Source organism: Schistocerca americana, chromosome 1, assembly GCF_021461395.2.
Source record: "Schistocerca americana isolate TAMUIC-IGC-003095 chromosome 1, iqSchAmer2.1, whole genome shotgun sequence".
In the NCBI taxonomy this organism is placed as follows: Eukaryota; Metazoa; Arthropoda; class Insecta; order Orthoptera; family Acrididae; genus Schistocerca; species Schistocerca americana.
This window is the reverse complement of record NC_060119.1, coordinates 813,806,611-813,823,735: the sequence shown is the minus strand read 5'-3', so window position 1 is coordinate 813,823,735 and position 17,125 is coordinate 813,806,611. Positions and strand designations below refer to the sequence as shown.

Genomic DNA, 17,125 nt, shown 5'->3' with positions numbered 1-17,125 from the left:
GCGTTGAATCATACGGTTTTCTTATCGGCACTTGGAATTGACATGAAAAACGTCCAAGACGTGGCATAAAAGGCGACAGACAAATCAGCCTTTTTATTGGGGCGTTGATTTCCACACAAATCGTGGTCGAAAACAACAGTCAGCCGCGCAACTAACAACAGGACCACGTTCTTGACAATGTTCGCTGTGCTGACAGGCCCCGGACGATTTATCCTTACTCTAATGACGTCGTGGGGCTACAATCCTATTGAAGGTGATCTGACCCCTTTAGTGTATAATGCGACCGCAGTTTTTGCTCTTCTATACGGGGCGGAGCCTCTAAGTACCGTCCAAAGCCATTCGATGAAATCTGAACGAGATCCGAATCAGCGAAGGGTTCAAAATGGTTGAAATGGCTCTGAGCACTATGGGACTTAACATCTGAGGTCATCAGTCCCCTAGAACTTAGAACCATTTAAACCTAACTAACCTAAGGACATCACACATATCCATGCCCGAGGCAGGATTCGAACCTGCGACCGTAGCGGTCGCGCGGTTTCAGACTGTAGCGCCTAGAACCGATCGGCCACCTTGGCTGGCGCAGCAAATTGTGTTTATGCTTTTTCAGCCCTCATGTATCGCGCCCTCCTGCGGTGAGGTCGCTGAGTGGTCTAGTGGCTAGAGTTGCTGCCTTTGGATCACGGGGTCCCAGTCCGATCCCCGGCGGGGTTGAGGATTTTCTCTCCCCGGGGGCTGAGTGTGTGTTTTTCTCATCATTTCATCATCATTCGTGAATGTGGCGAGATTGGACTGTGTAAAGATAGGGAATTTGTACGGGCGCTGATAACCGCGCAGATGAGCGCCCCACAGACCAAGCATCATCATCACGAAGGGGTGTAACATCGACATGTGCGTGGATATAACGGCAATGAGTCCCTTAAAGGCCCCCCAGTTTGGCAAACCCCTCGGTGTCACCCACCCAGCTTTATTAAGCACCTTATGAGTGCTCCTACCAGAGAGTTGGGCACCCATTGAGCCGAGTGGTGCCTCGAAGATGCCGTAGGTTTTTATTTTCCTAATGTTCCGCCCTGTTTACCAGAGCAAAAACTGCGGTCATACTACAGACCAAAGGCGTCAGGTTATCTTGTGCCCCATGATGTGTTTAGAGCAGGGTTGAATCGGGTGGGAGGTGGGGAAGGGGGGGGGGAGGAGGAGAAGGGTGTCAGCAGTGTCGACCGCTGTCAAGAACCTCGTCTTGTTGCTCATCGCACTGCGAACTACCGTCTCCGACCACGAGATATGTGGTAATCAACGCTCCTTAAGCCTACTCCTGAGGTTTTTTCTTGTCGATCCTGAGCAGCTGTATGTCTGAAATGTTTCCCTCTCGTGTAAAAAAACCGCGTGATTTCAACCCTGGGTGCTGCGCTTCTGATCTGCGTCCTGGAGGCGTCAGAAGAAGGGATTAAATGTGGGTAACAGGGGCTGTGACGACCTTCTCATCGTGCGACACGTTCACAGAGATGTTGGGTAGAATTGTGGTGAAATTTTGTGCTGATGTCACGTCACTAACCCATCTAATACCTCACATGAACTTTTGAGCTGCGATCTTATTTTTGCATTTGTCCACACCTTGCTGTCTGAAGCGCCCGTGCCTGAGGGTGAGGTCACAGGGCGCCACGCTTTTGCGCCGTTATAGAGGAAGGTCGTAGGCACCTTTGAGCCCAATTTCAAATTTATGCGTTGCAGTGAGAGACAATTACAGTGTTTCGAAAATGTGATACGTTCTTTAGCGCAGTATATAACAGCAAGAGAGATTTAAGAACCAGATTTTAAATTGGCAGACACTTCCGGGTTCGCATGTTGTTGACTCTGACCAAAATTTATTACTTAAGGAATGCAAATTAAAGCTCGTTAAATTTGCGGGTAGGTAGGAAACAGAAAAGATGGGACCTTCATAAGTTGAAAGAACTAGAAGTTGTTTACCGTGTCCAAGGAAGCTTTAGTCAACCACTGACTGACGTAGGCGAAAGAAATGTAGTTGAAAATGAATTAGTAGCTTTGATAGCTGAAACAGTGGAGGCAGTAAAGGAAGAACTAGGCAAAAGACGAGCCCCAGTAGCAATCCCTAAATAACACTCGAGCTATGGAATTTAATTGACGACATGAGAAAATATAAAAAAGCAAGAAATGGAGAAGACTGAAGTCAATACAGACATGTAAAATATGAAACTCTGACAACACTGAAAGTGTACAAACACGATTAGAGAAGAGATACAAAAACTGTTGAAGCAAGCATAACTATGAGAAAACCGGCCGTGGTGGCCGAGCGGTTCTAGGCGCTACAGTCTGGAACCGCGCCACCGCTACGGTCGCAGGTTCGAATCCTGCCTCGGGCATGGATGTGTGTGATGTCCTTAGGTTAGTTAGGTTTAAGTAGTTCTAAGTTATAGGGGACTGATGACCTTAGAAGTTAAGTCCCATAGTGCTCAGAGCCATTTGAACCATTTTGAACTATGAGAAAAATAGCTGCTGTGTTCAGAAAAGATTTGGAGAAAAAGGAAGCAGCATCACGAGCTCAGTTAACAAGCAATTGCTAAGCAAAGGAGGGAAATCTGATAGGTGGAAGGAAATTATAGACAAAGATGGCTAATAGGTAAACGAAATATATCCAGGGTGTTCATAAATTCCCGTTACTTACTTTTAGGACTTGTGGAGAGGAGTGAGTATATAATATTTTGAATAGGAGCCCATATCCGGAAACGTACCGTTCCGGTGCTACAGTCGCTTGAGAACTTGTTTGCTAGAAAGGCGTGCAACAGGGTAGCCATAGTGGGCCTGGTAACGTCGGAATGGCTGATGTCATTTGACCACTTTCATACCTCTCTGACCTGGTTAGAGCCTCATTCACGTGTCTGTGAGTGTTGGAGAAATATGGTTCAAATGGCTCTGAGCACTATGGGACTCAACTCCTGAGGTCATAAGTCCCCTAGAACTTAGAACTAGTTAAACCTAACTAACCTAAGGACATCACAAACATCCATGCCCGAGGCAGGATTCGAACCTGCGACCGTAGCGGTCTTGCGGTTCCAGACTGCAGCGCCTTTAACCGCACGGCCACTTCGGCCGGCGGAGAAATATGGTTGAGTACACATTTGCATAATACACCAACATGATCCTTCTGAATGGAGCTCACGATAACGGAAAAGCTGCTTGTCACTTATCAGAATCATTCTCCAAAAAAAATGGTTCAAATGGCTCTGAGCACTATGGGACTCAACTGCTGTGGTCAGAAGTCCCCTAGAACTTAGAACTACTTAAACCTAACTAACCTAAGGACAGCACACAACACCCAGCCATCACGAGGCAGAGAAAATCCCTGACCCCGCCGGGAATCGAACACGGGAACCCGGGCGTGGGAAGCGAGAACGCTACCGCACGACCACGAGATGCGGGCATCATTCTCCACAACGTCCGGCTCCACCGTATACCCGATTTGCCACAGTTGCGCTACGGTTTTGTGAAAGGGTACATTCACCGTCAGCAGGCGTGACTATGGTGATCCAAGGAGACGCCGCACACACGAACTGGAAGAGGCCGTACTGCGTCACGTCAAAGGAAACTCGTCAACGACTACACGAGCAATTTCTTTGGCTATTAGCAAGTACTACTGTAATATAAGTGATGTACTGAGGCACGCCTAATCAATTACTTTTGAAAGTGGTCGCGTTACCAAAATGTTTTGAAATGGATACAGCAAGGAAACGGTACGTTTCCGGATATGGGTTCAGATTCAGAAAATTAGCTAGCCACACCCCTCTACAAGTCCTAGCAGTTTGTAAAGGGAATTTTTGAACACTGCATAGAAGCACTACACAAAGGAAACAAAGTTAAGGACACAGAAAGGGGTAAGGGAAGAGGAAGTGGATGAAGATTAAATGGGGGAAGCACTATTTTGAGAGTAATTTGGCAGTGCGCTAATAGACTGTGGTGGAAACAGCGCATGTAGAGTAGAGGATATTCCCTCTGTAACACTGCCAGCCTGCTCTTGCAGGTTACCACAGCAGATTGACGCTGGCAACTGCTTCAGCGTTATTCCACACCACCGGTCCCAGAACGTCAGTACGACCACCGTTCAGTAACCAGTCGTGTTACTGAAACCTGGGATGACACTTTTTTCAGCGTTACGACAGAGTGGCTACGTGACACGTGGGGCGTCTGCAAGACAGGGGAACATAAATAAGGGTACCTGGAAAACATAATAATACGCAAGATAATAGAAGTCCTATGACTTTCCTTCCTCATTTATTTTCAACAGTTTTCTAAATTGCTTGATTCCGTCCACTCTTCATCTCAGAGTATCGCTTACACCCACAGTCTTCGATTATTTCTTAGATATATTCCGAACCCTGACTTCCCCTACAGTTTTTGCCCCCTATGGCTCCCTCCAGTATCAAGTAAACTATTCTCCGATGTCTTAACACGCGCTGTATCATCTTCTCCCTTCTTTTATTCAGTGTTTTCCACATTACTTCTTTTCTTGCTTATTTTGTGAAGCACCTGCTCATTTATTATCTTATGAGAATATTTATATGGATATAGTGTCTGTCCTTTCGGACATGTTCGAAAGAACAGACACCATTGATGACCTGCAGCCGTCTAGAACGAAATTAGAATTATATTAATATAACTTCAGCTGCTAACGGGCGTTGACATATATCAACGGGGAGAGGTAAAAATGTGTGCCCCGACCGGGACTCCAACCCGGGATCTCCAGGTTACATGGCAGACGCTCTATCCATCTGAGCCACCGAGGGCACAGAGTATAGCGCGACTGCAGGCACTATCTCTCGCACGCCTCCCGCGAGACCCACATTCTCACCTTGTATGTCCACACACTACATTCGTAGTGTCCCACCCCCAACACACTCACTACTCGTGGAAAACTTTCTTACCAAGTCCCGTAAGAGTTTGGGGAATATGTGTGCATCCGCACAGAAGAAGGTCATGACCGGTATTGCCAGAACAATATACTTACATGGATATGGAGTCTGTTCTTTCAAACCTGTCCCCGTTGATATATATCAACGCCCGTTAGCAGCTGAAGGTATTAATACAATTCTAATTATGAGAATATATGCCTGTTATCAGAATATGTTTCTTTCATATATGTTAAATACATGTGTATGTATTATTACTGAAAGAATGTTTTCTCGTGTGATGTACTGCTAACCACATGCTAAATAAATAAATAATATTATCAGGAATAAAAATAGGAGCGAAAGATTATCTACAAGTTGTCCAAAAGCCAAATCGCAGTTATAAGAGTCGAAGAAAATGAAATGGAGGCAGTAGTTCAAGGAGGTAAGACATAGTTACAACTTACAGCCCCTCCCCTTGTTTACTCAATCTGTATATTGAGCAGGCAGTAAAGAAAACCAAATAGAATTTTGGAATAGAAGTTAAGGTTTAGTGAGAAGAAATAAATACGTTGAGATTTTCCGATGACATAGTAATTTTGTCAGAGGACTTGGTTAATCAATGTGGAACGGATAGTGCCCTGAATAGTGAGTGTAAGATGAAAATTAACAAAATTAAAACAAGGGTAATAGAACGCAACCGAATTAAGACAGGTTTTGTTGAAGGAATTAGATTAGAAAATGAAGCAATGGAAGTAGTGACGACTTTCCCTGCTCACCTATTTCCCTGGCATAAGCTAGGTAATAGTATACCTCCATACATGACGTCCGGCCGCAGGAACAAGACAGTGCTCAATTTAAAAATGGGTGAATGACCATCATGTGAGGATCGAAACAACGATGGTAACAATGGCAAAAATAGAGATATTAGTCATGTGTCGGAGTGTCTATCAGATGAAGCTTCTGATAATGTCTTAAACTCTCTCCCGCCTGTCATGCAATCCTGTTACCTTTTGCGCTGCCTTTCTCCATATCGGCTCAGTTCCTTGTTCGTCCGATACCATCACTGCGCAAATGAATACAAATAACTAATACGAGTCGACTCTCAGGTTTTCTGCAGGCATTGTCTTTCATAGAGCACTGTTTTCTAGCATATTATCAATTAACTGAATCCTGCCAATTTATTTACGTGCAGGACAATGTACGAGATGGTCCTGCTTTATTTCCTGAAGTCCTTAATTTCTGTCGGACGATCAAAACCAACGGAAGACATCGAAGGCAGATTTAATGAAATACATGTATTTTTCATCTCAGAAACTCATGTAATTGCCTCTGTATGTCCATCTTTTCACAGACGATTGCGCGACGTCGGCTGTTCAGAACAGAATGTCAAATCAAACATCCTTCAGCCGTCTAAATTTCCAAATTGTTATTTAATTGGACTATCAGTTTCGGCAATATATTACGCCATCTTCAGACCACATGATCGACATGTAGGAAGATTCCCACCTCTGGTCCAGTCAAAATAGTGGGCCAGCATTCAATAATTTGTATCCGTACATTTTTGAGACAACGATCTTCTCAAACTGTTTTTTCTTAGAAAAGACCTCTTAACACATGCGAAAGCTTTCAGTACACATTGTTGAAATACCGTTTAGCCATTGTTCCGAACAGCATTCGGAGAGTATTCAGAGAAGTCACGCAAAACATTCTTGTGATCCAGTTTCCGTGTGATCTTTCCCGGTGTCGGCTCATAATAGTGGGGGAATTTGAATTGTAGAAGAGGCTGAACCAATGAGAATGCCTTTGCGTGAAAAACAAGTCAATTATTTTGCAGTTACAGCACCAATTGGCTAAAAAGTCTCAAGTGTTCAACGAATTTCGAGAGCTGCCCTGAACTCGAAAAATCTCGACATTATAGATTCCATCGTGGACCCTCGTACATGAAACAATAAAGGTCCACCAGCGACATAGTGTTTACGTACCAGTCGACTGTATGGAATCAGCGCACGAACATGGGTCGACTTAGAGGTGTGACGCAATGACAGAAAGGCGCTACCGTGTTCGCCCAAGCCTATGACAACACTGTGAATGAAGATGCCTGATTTGATGGTGTATCAATGATAACTGTACCCCTTGTCTACAAGGCATGATAAACCACTAGCTGCAGTGTAATTCGGGGTAATAAAAGAGGTCGTAAGAAGATACTAATCGATAGGAACCGCGACGGGTGTCATGCCATGTCAGTGACAATCGGTTTCGACCCGAAATGAATTGCTGCTGTCTGGTAATGGAAGTCCACTTCAACCGATATTCGATCGAACGTTACGAAGGGGACTCCATCGCTGGACATTTGGAATCGCGTACCCCGCAAAAGATGACCGTTCACAGTGGAACATAGAACTGCATGTTTCCAGTCGTGTTGTGTATAATGTTGTCCGACGAGTGGCCTCTTTTCAAATGATGCAAAGAGTTGAATACACAGACAGCCCAAAGAGACGTTTAAACCGCAGATTGGGGAGGATGTAGGTCAGGTTTGAAGTGGTTCTGTGGATATTTTTCGTACCATGACTTAGGCCTACTCACTCAGATTACTCTGAACATGGTGCAGGATGGCTTGGTTCAAATGGCTCTGAGCACTATGGGACTTAACATCTGAGGTCATCAGTCCCCTAGAACTTAGAACTACTTAAACCTAACTAACCTAAGGACATCACACACATCTATGCCCGAGGCAGGATTCGAACCTGCGACCGTAGTGGTCTCGCGGTTCCAGACTGGCGCGCCTAGAACCGCTCGGCCGCACCGGCCGGCCCATGGTGCAGGATGTTTAAGTATTCTCGGTGATGGTGATTGCGCTGTAGACACTCCCGCCTTTCTAGATAAAACAACTTTATTCACAGGCATGTGCTCCTGGTTTGATGAACATTCGGCATCCTATTCAACTTGACTGGTCTTAGTCAACAGTGAGCGAAAAATCTGTAGCATTGCTTATTCTTGCAAGCATTATTATTTTCTTGTCATCCAGGGCACCTTTCGTGACGTAGCATGCAGCTGACGTCACACAGAAGTATTGATCAGTGTTTGAGACCAAAGAAAATTGCCACGTGTCGGTTTGTACAAGGCACTACAGTTCTTTGAGCTGCTTTTAGCTGACGTGGAATCAGTGGAGTGTGTTACGCCATGAGTGGTTACTCGGGTACGGCTTGTGCGCCAGAACTTCCAACCTATTCAGTAATTAAACCGTCAAATAATAACCAGACAAGTGCAAGTAGTACTCGCGTTTTGAGCGTTCGGCACAAACTTAACCATATACACAGATAGTTCACCTATAGGTCTTGATGAGTGAGTTTGCGAGTATCAAAGTATGTGACATTAATGGCCGTATCTTTTGATTGTGATGACAAGGAAGCTTAAAGTTTTTACACCGTCAAGGGATCGTAGAACTTAGTGTGTGATCTCAGTTTCAAATTGATACGTCTACCCATCCCTGAGAAGAAGGGATCTTAACAGAGGGACAACGAAATGATCCTGTAAAGTTTCGGTTGTTACCGATTAAGGTACGGAAACCTGAAATTTTCTAAAAGGGTAAAGAGTCTCTCTTCAGTGAAGTCATTATGACATATTTATTAAAATAATATAGATATAACATTTGTAAAATAAGATATGAACAGCGTGAATCACTTCCTGCCTTGTGGGGCTGTCACAGTGAATGTTTCAGGAAGTGATCCGTACTGGCAGTGGGTCATGGTGTGTACTCTTTGGCAGCAGTAGTGTGGTTGCGTGGTTTTGTCGTTGCGTCTCTTAGCACTGCCGACCGGTTATTTGTTAGAAAGTTATTTATTGTTCACTGGGTCCGAAAAGTATTCTTGTAACGTACGGGGATCATCTTACGAGAGGATTATAGATCATTGATCGTTGTTAGCACACGACTTGGTGATTATGGCTTTTGTTACACGCACTAAGACCACTTCGTGACTGAAATAATTGTCTAAGCCTGAATATCTGCATCACGTATAATAACAATTAATTTTAGCCAGCAGTACCTGCTCGAGAACCACCGCCTCGCCTATCACTGCGCTGGGGCAACCTACATGGAGTGAAGACGTCAGGTTAGTACAACTTACAGAAGTGTGCGACCTCTTTCATTGTGTTAAGACCCAACTGTGTCCGCCCCCCTCCCTCCGGCCCACTCACAGACACAGACTGTAGTCTCAGTACAAATGAGGTCAGTAACCTGGACACAGTACTAACATTTGTAGGGGGACGATATTTCTGAAAATAAATTTCGCCATTGTACATAGTAAACAACATCCCCGCAATTTAATACCTCTGTGGACTCTTATAGGCAATGAGTGTCTTCATCTCGATACGGCAGATTTGATGGAAATTGTGGATCTTGTTTCTTGCCGAATTGAGGCCGTTCTCAAAGCTAGAGGCAGCGTTAGACTGTATTACCTTTATGCTTTCTAGTGGGTTGTCTATCGTTTTGTCCGGTGAGCTTACGTTGCTGAGTTATCAGCTAACCTACACTGAGATGACAAAAGTTATGCGATAGCGATGTGAATATCTACAGTATTGCCAACACAAGGTATAAAATGGCAGTGAATCGGCATAACCGTCATTTGTACTCAGGCCATTCAAGTGGAAAGGTTCCCAGCCTGATTAAGGCCGCATGACGGGAATTAACAGACTTTGAACGCGCAGTGGTAGTTGGAGCTAGACGTCCATTTCGGAAATCGTTAGGGAATTCAATATTCCGAGAACCACAGGGTCAAGAAGGTGCGAAGAATACCAAATATGAGGCATTACCTCTCACCACGGACAACGCAGTAGCCGACGGCCTTCAGTTCACGACCGAGAAGCCGGGCGAAGTGGCCGAGCGGTTCTAGGCGCTTCAGTCTGGAACCGCGCGACCCCTACCGTCGCAGGTTCGAATCCTGCCTCGGGCATGGATGTGTGTGATGTCCTTAGGTTAGTTAGGTTTAAGTAGTCATAAGTTTAGGGGACTGATGACCTCAGAAGTTAAGCCCCATAGTGCTCAGAGCCATTGAACCACGACCGAGAACAGCAGCGTTTGCGTGGACTTGCCAGTGTCTCAATGTAGGACGTACAACGAATGTACCCGTTGGGATAGTGCGATGAATTTTGGCGTTAATGTGCAATGGTAGCAGACGACAGACGTGAGTGCCTTTGTTAACAGCACGACATCACCTGTAGCGCCTCTTTTTTTTTTTTTTTTTTTTTTTTATGGGACTCAACTTCTGAGGTCATTAGTCCCCTAGAACTTAGAACTAGTTAAACCTAACTAACCTAAGGACATCACAAACATCCATGCCCGAGGCAGGATTCGAACCTGCGACCGTAGCGGTCTTGCGGTTCCAGACTGCAGCGCCTTTAACCGCACGGCCACTTCGGCCGGCTTGTAGCGCCTCTCCTGGGCCCGTGAGCACATCGCCCGGGCCCTAGACGACGGAAAAAACATGGTCTGGTCAGACGAGTACCGATTTCAGTTGGTGAGAGCTAATGGTAGGGATCGACTGTGGCGCAGACTCTACGAATCCGTGGGCCAAGGTTCCCAACAGGGCACTGTGCAAGCTGATGTTGCTCCATAATGGTGTGGGCTGTGTTTACATGGAATAGACTGGGTCCTCTGGTCCAACTGAACTGATCATTCACTGTAAATGGTTATATTTGGCTATTTGAAGACCATTTGCATTCATGAACTTCATGTTTCCATAGAACAATGCCACTGGGTCATAACTGTTCGTGCCCGCATCTCGTGGTCGTGCGGTAGCGTTCTCGCTTCCCACGCCCAGGTTCCCGGGTTCGATTCCCGGCGGGGTCAGGGATTTTCTCTGCCTCGTGGTGGCTGGGTGTTGTGTGATGTCCTTAGGTTAGTTAGGTTTAAGTAGTTCTAAGTTCTAGGGGACTGATGACCATAGATGTTAAGTCCCATAGTGCTCAGAGCCAGCCATAACTGTTCGTGACTGTTTTGGAGATCATTCTGGGCAATTCGAACGAATTACCTGGCCACTCAGATTGCCCGACAAGAATCCAATCGACGTTTATGGGACATAATCGAGAGGTCAGTTCGTGCACAAAATCCTGTACTAGCAACACTTTCGCAGTTATGGACAGCTATAGAGGCAGCATGGCTCAATGTTTCTGTAGGTGACTTCCAAAGCTGTGCAAGAGGAGGTCCGACAAGGTAGTAGGAGAGACCCCCTGACTTTTGTCACCTCATTGTTAAGTGTCCAGCTTTAGGGAACAGAGAGCGCCTGCTGCAGCGACGTACCTGTAGGGATGCTGAGGCTGAGCTGTCCCTCGGACTTCAGAGGCGGTGGGAGCAGGGCGAGCGCGCGGCTGGCGGCCGGGGCGGCGCGTCCGGGGGGCAGTGCGAGTCCGCGGGCGGCACGCGGCGGTCTCTGCTGGCCTCGACCCGCGCCCGCATTACCTGCAACACGCAGCGCGCACTGACAGCGACCACCAGGCGGCACTGTGCTTACGAGCTGTAAAGCTACCGTAGCCTAATGTAAACTGTCGTAAGTGGACGTACCCCACGGCAGTCTTCGTAGTAGCTTTGGGCAGTTTAAGAGCTACCCGCGTTACCTGTCCGTTATAGTGTGCTGCATACCGTCGGGCGTTATCTCATAACGCTCTCTTTCTTTGCGTGTGCAATCAGCGTCTTGCTAGATGCTCCTAAAAATCGGAAGCGGTGAACAGTCTCACTAGTGGTATATAAGGGGACGAAAAATTCTTTTTTTCTACCTAGTTCCCCTCCTATGTGTCACTTAAAAGTAAACAATACTTACAGCAAAACTGAAATTGTCTACGTCAACGTTTAACTCTGGTTTTGTTCACTTGTTGACTTGTAACGTGGAACAGTGGGACGAGGTAGTAAAAAAAAACGAAAACAATACAGATTTATCATGTTGTTGTTGTTGTGGTCTTCAGTCCTGAGACTGGTTTGATGCAGCTCTCCATGCTACTCTATCCTGTGCAAGCTTCTTCATCTCCCAGTACCTACTGCAGCCTGCATCCTTCTGAATCTGCTTAGTGTATTCATCTCTTGGTCTCCCTCTACGGTTTTTACCCTCCACGCTGCCCTCCAATACTAAATTAGTAATCCCTTGATGCCTCAGAACATGTCCTACCAACCGATTCCTTCTTGTACTCAAGTTGTGCCACAAACTCCTCTTCTCCCCAACCCTGTTCAATACCTCCTCATTAGTTATGTGATCTACCCATCTAATCTTCAGCATTCTTCTGTAGCACCACATTTCGAAAGCTTCTATTCTCTTCTCGTCTAAACTATTTATCGTCCATGTTTCACTTCCATACATGGCTACACTCCATACAAATACTTTCAGAAACGACTTCCTGACTCTTAAACCTATTCTCGAAGTTAACAAATTCAGAAACGCTTCCTCAGAAACGCTTTCCTTGCCATTGCCAGTCTACATTTTATATCCTCTCTACCTCTACCATCATCAGTTATTTTGCTCCCCAAATAGCAAAACTCCTTTACTACTTTAAGTGTCTCATTCCCTAATCTAATTCCCTCAGCATCACCCGACTTAATTCGACTACATTCCATTATCCTCGTTTTGCTTTTGTTGATGTTCATCTTATACCCTCCGTTCAAGACACTGTCCATTCCGTTCAACTGATCTTCCAAGTCCTTTGCTGTCTCTGACAGAATCACAACGTCATCGGCGAACCTCAAAGTTTTTGTTTCTTCTCCATGGCTTTTAATACCTACTCCTCTTTTGTTTCCTTTACTGCTTGCTCAATACACAGATTGAATAACATCGGGGAGAGGCTTTCTCACTCCCTTCCCAACCACTGCTTCCCTTTCACGTCCCTCGACTCTTATAACTGCCATCTGGTTTCTGTACAAATTGTAAATAGCCTTTCTCTCCCTGTATTTACCCCTGACACCTTAAGAATTTGAAAGAGAGTATTCCAGTCAGCATTGTCAAAAGCTTTCTCCAAGTCTACAAATGCTAGAAATGTAGGTTTACCTTCTCTTAATCTAGCTTCTAAGATAAGTCGTAGAGTCAGTATTGCCTCACGTGTTCCCATATTTCTACGGAATCCAAACTGATCTTCCACGAGGTCGGCTTCCACCAGTTTTTCCATTCGTCTGTAAAGAATTCGCGTTAGTATTTTGCAGCCGTCACTTGTTAAACTGATAGTTCGGTAATTTTCACATCTGTTAACGCCTGTTTTCTTTGGGATTGGAATTATTACATTCTTCTTGAAGTCTGAGGGTATTTCGCCTGTCTTATACATTTTGCTCACCAGATGGTAGAGTTTAGTCAGGACTGGCTCTCCCAAGTCTGTCAGTAGTTCTAATGGGATGTTGTCTACTCCTGGAGCCTTGTTTCGACTTAGGTCTTTCAGTGCTCTATCAAACTCTTCACGCAGTATCGTATCTCCCATTTCATCTTCATCTACATCCCCTTCCCTTTCTATAACATTGCCCTCAAGTACATCGCCCTTGTATAGTCCCTCTATATACTCCTTTCACCTTTCTGCTTTCCGTTCTTTGCTTAGAACTGGATTTCCACCTGAGCTCTTGATATTCATACAAGTGGTTCTCTTTTCTCCAAAAGTATCTTTAATTTTCCTGTGGGCAGTATCTATCTTACCCCTAGTGAGATAACCCTCTCCATCCTTACGTTTGTTCTTTAGCCATCCCTGCTTAGCCATTTTGCACTTCCTGTCGATCTCATTTTTGAGACGTTTGTACTCCTTTTAGCCTGCTTCATTTACTGCATTTTTATATTTTCTCCTTCATCAGTTAAATTCAGTATTTGTTCTGTCACCCAATGATTTCTATTATCCCTCGTCTTTTTACCTACTTGATCCTCTGCTGCCTTCACTACTTCATCCCTCAAAGCTACCCATTCTTCTTCTACTGTATTTCTTTCCCCCATTCTTGCCAATTGTTCCCTTATGCTCTCCCTGAAACTCTGTACAACCTCTGGTTTAGTCAGTTTATCCAGGTCCCATCTCCTTAAATTCCCACCTTTTTGCAGTTTCTTTTGTTTTAATCTACAGTTCTTAACCAATAGATTGTGGTCAGAGTCCACATCTGCCCCTGGAAATGCCTTACAATTTAAAACCTGGTTCCTAAATCTCTGTCTTACCATTATATAATCTATCTGAACTCTGTCAGTATCTCCAGGCTTCTTCCATGTATACAACCTCCTCTTATGATTCTTGAACCAAGTGTTAGCTATGATTAAGTTGTGCTCTGTGCAAAATTCTACCAGGAGGCTTCCTCTTTCATTTCTTACCCCCAATCCATATTCACCTACTACGTTTCCTTCTCTTCCTTTTCCTACTATCAAATTCCAGTCACCCATGACTATTAAATTTTCGTCTCCCTTCACTATCTGAATAATTTCTTTTATCTCATCATACATTTCTTCAATTTCTTCGTCATTTTCAGAGTTAGTTGGCATATAGACTTGTACTACTGTCGTAGGCGTGGGCTTCGTGTCTATCTTGGCCACAATAATGCGTTCACTATGTTGTTTGTAGTAGCTTATCCGAACTCCTATTTTCTTATTCATTATTAAACCTACTCCTGCATTACCCCCATTTGATTTTGTATTTATAATCCTGTATTCACCTGACCAAAAGTCTTGTTCCTCCTGCCACCGAACTTCGCTAATTCCCACTGTATCTAACTTTAACCTATCCATTTCCCTTTTTAAATTTTCTAACCTACCTGCCCGATTAAGGGATCTGACATTACACTCTCCAATCCGTAGAACGCCAGTTTTCTTTCTCCTGATAACGACGTCCCCTTCAGTAGTCCCCACCCGAAGATCCGAATGGGGGACTATTTTACCTCCGGAATATTTTACCGAAGAGGACGCCATCATCATTTATCCATACAGAAAAGCTGCATGCCCTCGGGAAAAATTACGGCCATAGTTTCTCCTTGCTTTCAGCCGTTCGCAGTACCAGCACAGCAAGGTCATTTTGGTTAGTGTTACAAGGCCAGATCAGTCAATCGTCCAGACTGTTGCCCCTGCAACTACTGTAAAGGCTGCTGCCCCTCCTGTTAGTCAGACAACTTTGGTATTTATCTATAATAACAGGAAACTCTTGCCTTTGGTCATGATGAAGAACCTCCTATTGAGTACAAAATTACAACAATAAATAAATGTATCTTTTTATGTTTGTACATTTAAACTGTACTTGAATCAGACGTAAATGCTTTGGTTACGTAAAATCCCAGCAGTTATGCGATCGCCTAATTTTAATTAGTTACAAAGTGCGATGTATATTGTGTAAGAATACAAAACACACAATGGACTAACACTGTACGGTGTGCGGTTCCAGTTATGTGCAAACCAAAAGATCAAGCAAACAAACAAACAAAAAAGAAAAGTCATCAGCTTCCAGTTTCTCTCTTAGACGTTCTTTTATCTTTCTTTTCCTACGACTGCTACCGTAGTTTTCGTAGGTTACTTCTCTCTAGCACTAGTATAAAAATTTAGTTAGTTACATGTGCCATGGCTCATCTGAACGATTCTTTTACCGAAATGATGTGGAACGACTCAGTTTACAGGATGTTTATGCATGATTAGTGTTAACGTTAATGAACATGTTATTTTTTTCGTCCCATTCACTCAGTTGCACTTAAAAACTAGGGTTTTTTACAGGCTACCATTCTGAAATAAAAATTCGTACGTCGAACAAGACCTGTTCAGGGGATCCTACTTTATGTGAGATTTAGAAGTTGCTTTGCTGCCTGTCAGACATTTTACTTATTGGACAAATAACCAAAATTTTCTGTTGCTGCATATTGATAGCCTTTCTGAACCGCTGACAGCTTTAATAATGCGCAACAAGGAATATTTTTAAGGTTCTGTGTCGTACTAGGTAAAAATGGAATTCTTATAGAATCACTTAGTTGTCCTGCCTGTCTATCTGTCCAATTGTGTTCAAAACATCTTCTCTCAGGAACGGCTGGACGTATCAAGTTACAATTTATGTTACATACCAAGGTCTATGGGCCCTTGGCGGTATAATATACGTTACCTTCCAAGTGAATGCAATCAAAAGGTACGGCCATTTATATCATATTCTGATACCATGAACTCACTAATCAAGACCTATAGCGTACTTTCCTTTCGCCTACAATCATGTAATTTGGAAAGAAACATGGTTTCACAATACAACTAAAGAAAAAATCACAAAATTGTTAATTTTTAGTTATAACGCCAATTTTTTTCTTTGTTTGATGTCCGAGTGTCTGTGTGTCCGTCCATCCGTTAAGACCCCTTCTTCTCAGGAACGGGTAGACGCATCAAGTTGAAATTTATCTCGTGTTCTAAGGTCTATAGTCCCTTGACTGTGTAATAAACGTAAGCTGCTACGTCAACGGAAATGAAAAGAAACGCCGGTCGCTGTGGCCGAGCGGTTCTAGTCGGTTCAGCCCGGAACTGCGCTGCTGCCACGGTCGCAGGTTCGAATCCTGCCTCGGACATGGATGTGTGTGATGTCCTTCGGTTAGTTAGGTTTCAGTAGTTCTAAGTTCTATGGGACTGATGACCTCCGATGTTGAGTCCCATAGTGCTCAGAGCCATTTGAACCAGAGCTACGCACTCGCACCCACCTATCCTGTCCTACTCCAAACCTGTATCGAATTACTTTCCTCCCCCTGCGCTTTCCCAGTTTGAACGCATTCTGGTTTCTTACACTCAACACATCCAATGGTTTCATCCCAAATTTTGAACTCTTTGCTGCGTTTACACCAGCAAATACACCCAATGTGAGACCTGAGTGTCTCCACTCAGTCCTATACCTACACTATCTCCACGAGTTCCCTATGTTCTAACCACCATCCACGGACAGTCTCATGAAGTTATTCACAAGATAATTTTGTGTCACCTCTCTTCTGAATGGTCTGATGCGGCCTGCCACAACTTACTCTCCCGTTCAAGTCCCTTCATATTAGAGAATCGCTGACGACCAACGTCCTTGATTGTTTGTTGGATAAAATAAAATATTTGTCTGATTCTACTGTTTTTACTCCGTACGGATCTATCTAGTACCATACAAGCTATTCTCTACTGCCTTTACACATGTCCTATCACCCTAACCCTTCTTGCCGCGCGGGATTAGCCTAGCGGTCTGAGGCGCTGCAGTCTTGGACTGTGCGGCTGGTCCCGGCAGAGGTTCGAGTCCTCCCTCGGGCATGG

At 44.5% G+C, this 17,125-nt stretch overlaps 1 protein-coding gene across 7 annotated transcripts in view; it reads right to left on the bottom strand.

Moving 5' to 3' along the window:
- The window catches only part of LOC124612901 (glutamate-gated chloride channel), a 707,093-nt gene that overhangs the window by 213,926 nt on the left and 476,042 nt on the right, over positions 1 to 17,125 (bottom strand). For 6 of the 7 annotated variants that reach the window (XM_047141399.1, XM_047141390.1, XM_047141371.1 and 3 more), the window contains exon 4: positions 11,194 to 11,352. The exons of the other annotated variant lie outside the window; for it this stretch is intronic. The gene's annotated coding sequence lies outside the window, so the exon portion shown is untranslated. The remainder of the gene's footprint in view (positions 1 to 11,193; positions 11,353 to 17,125) is intronic. 7 annotated transcript variants of the gene reach the window in all.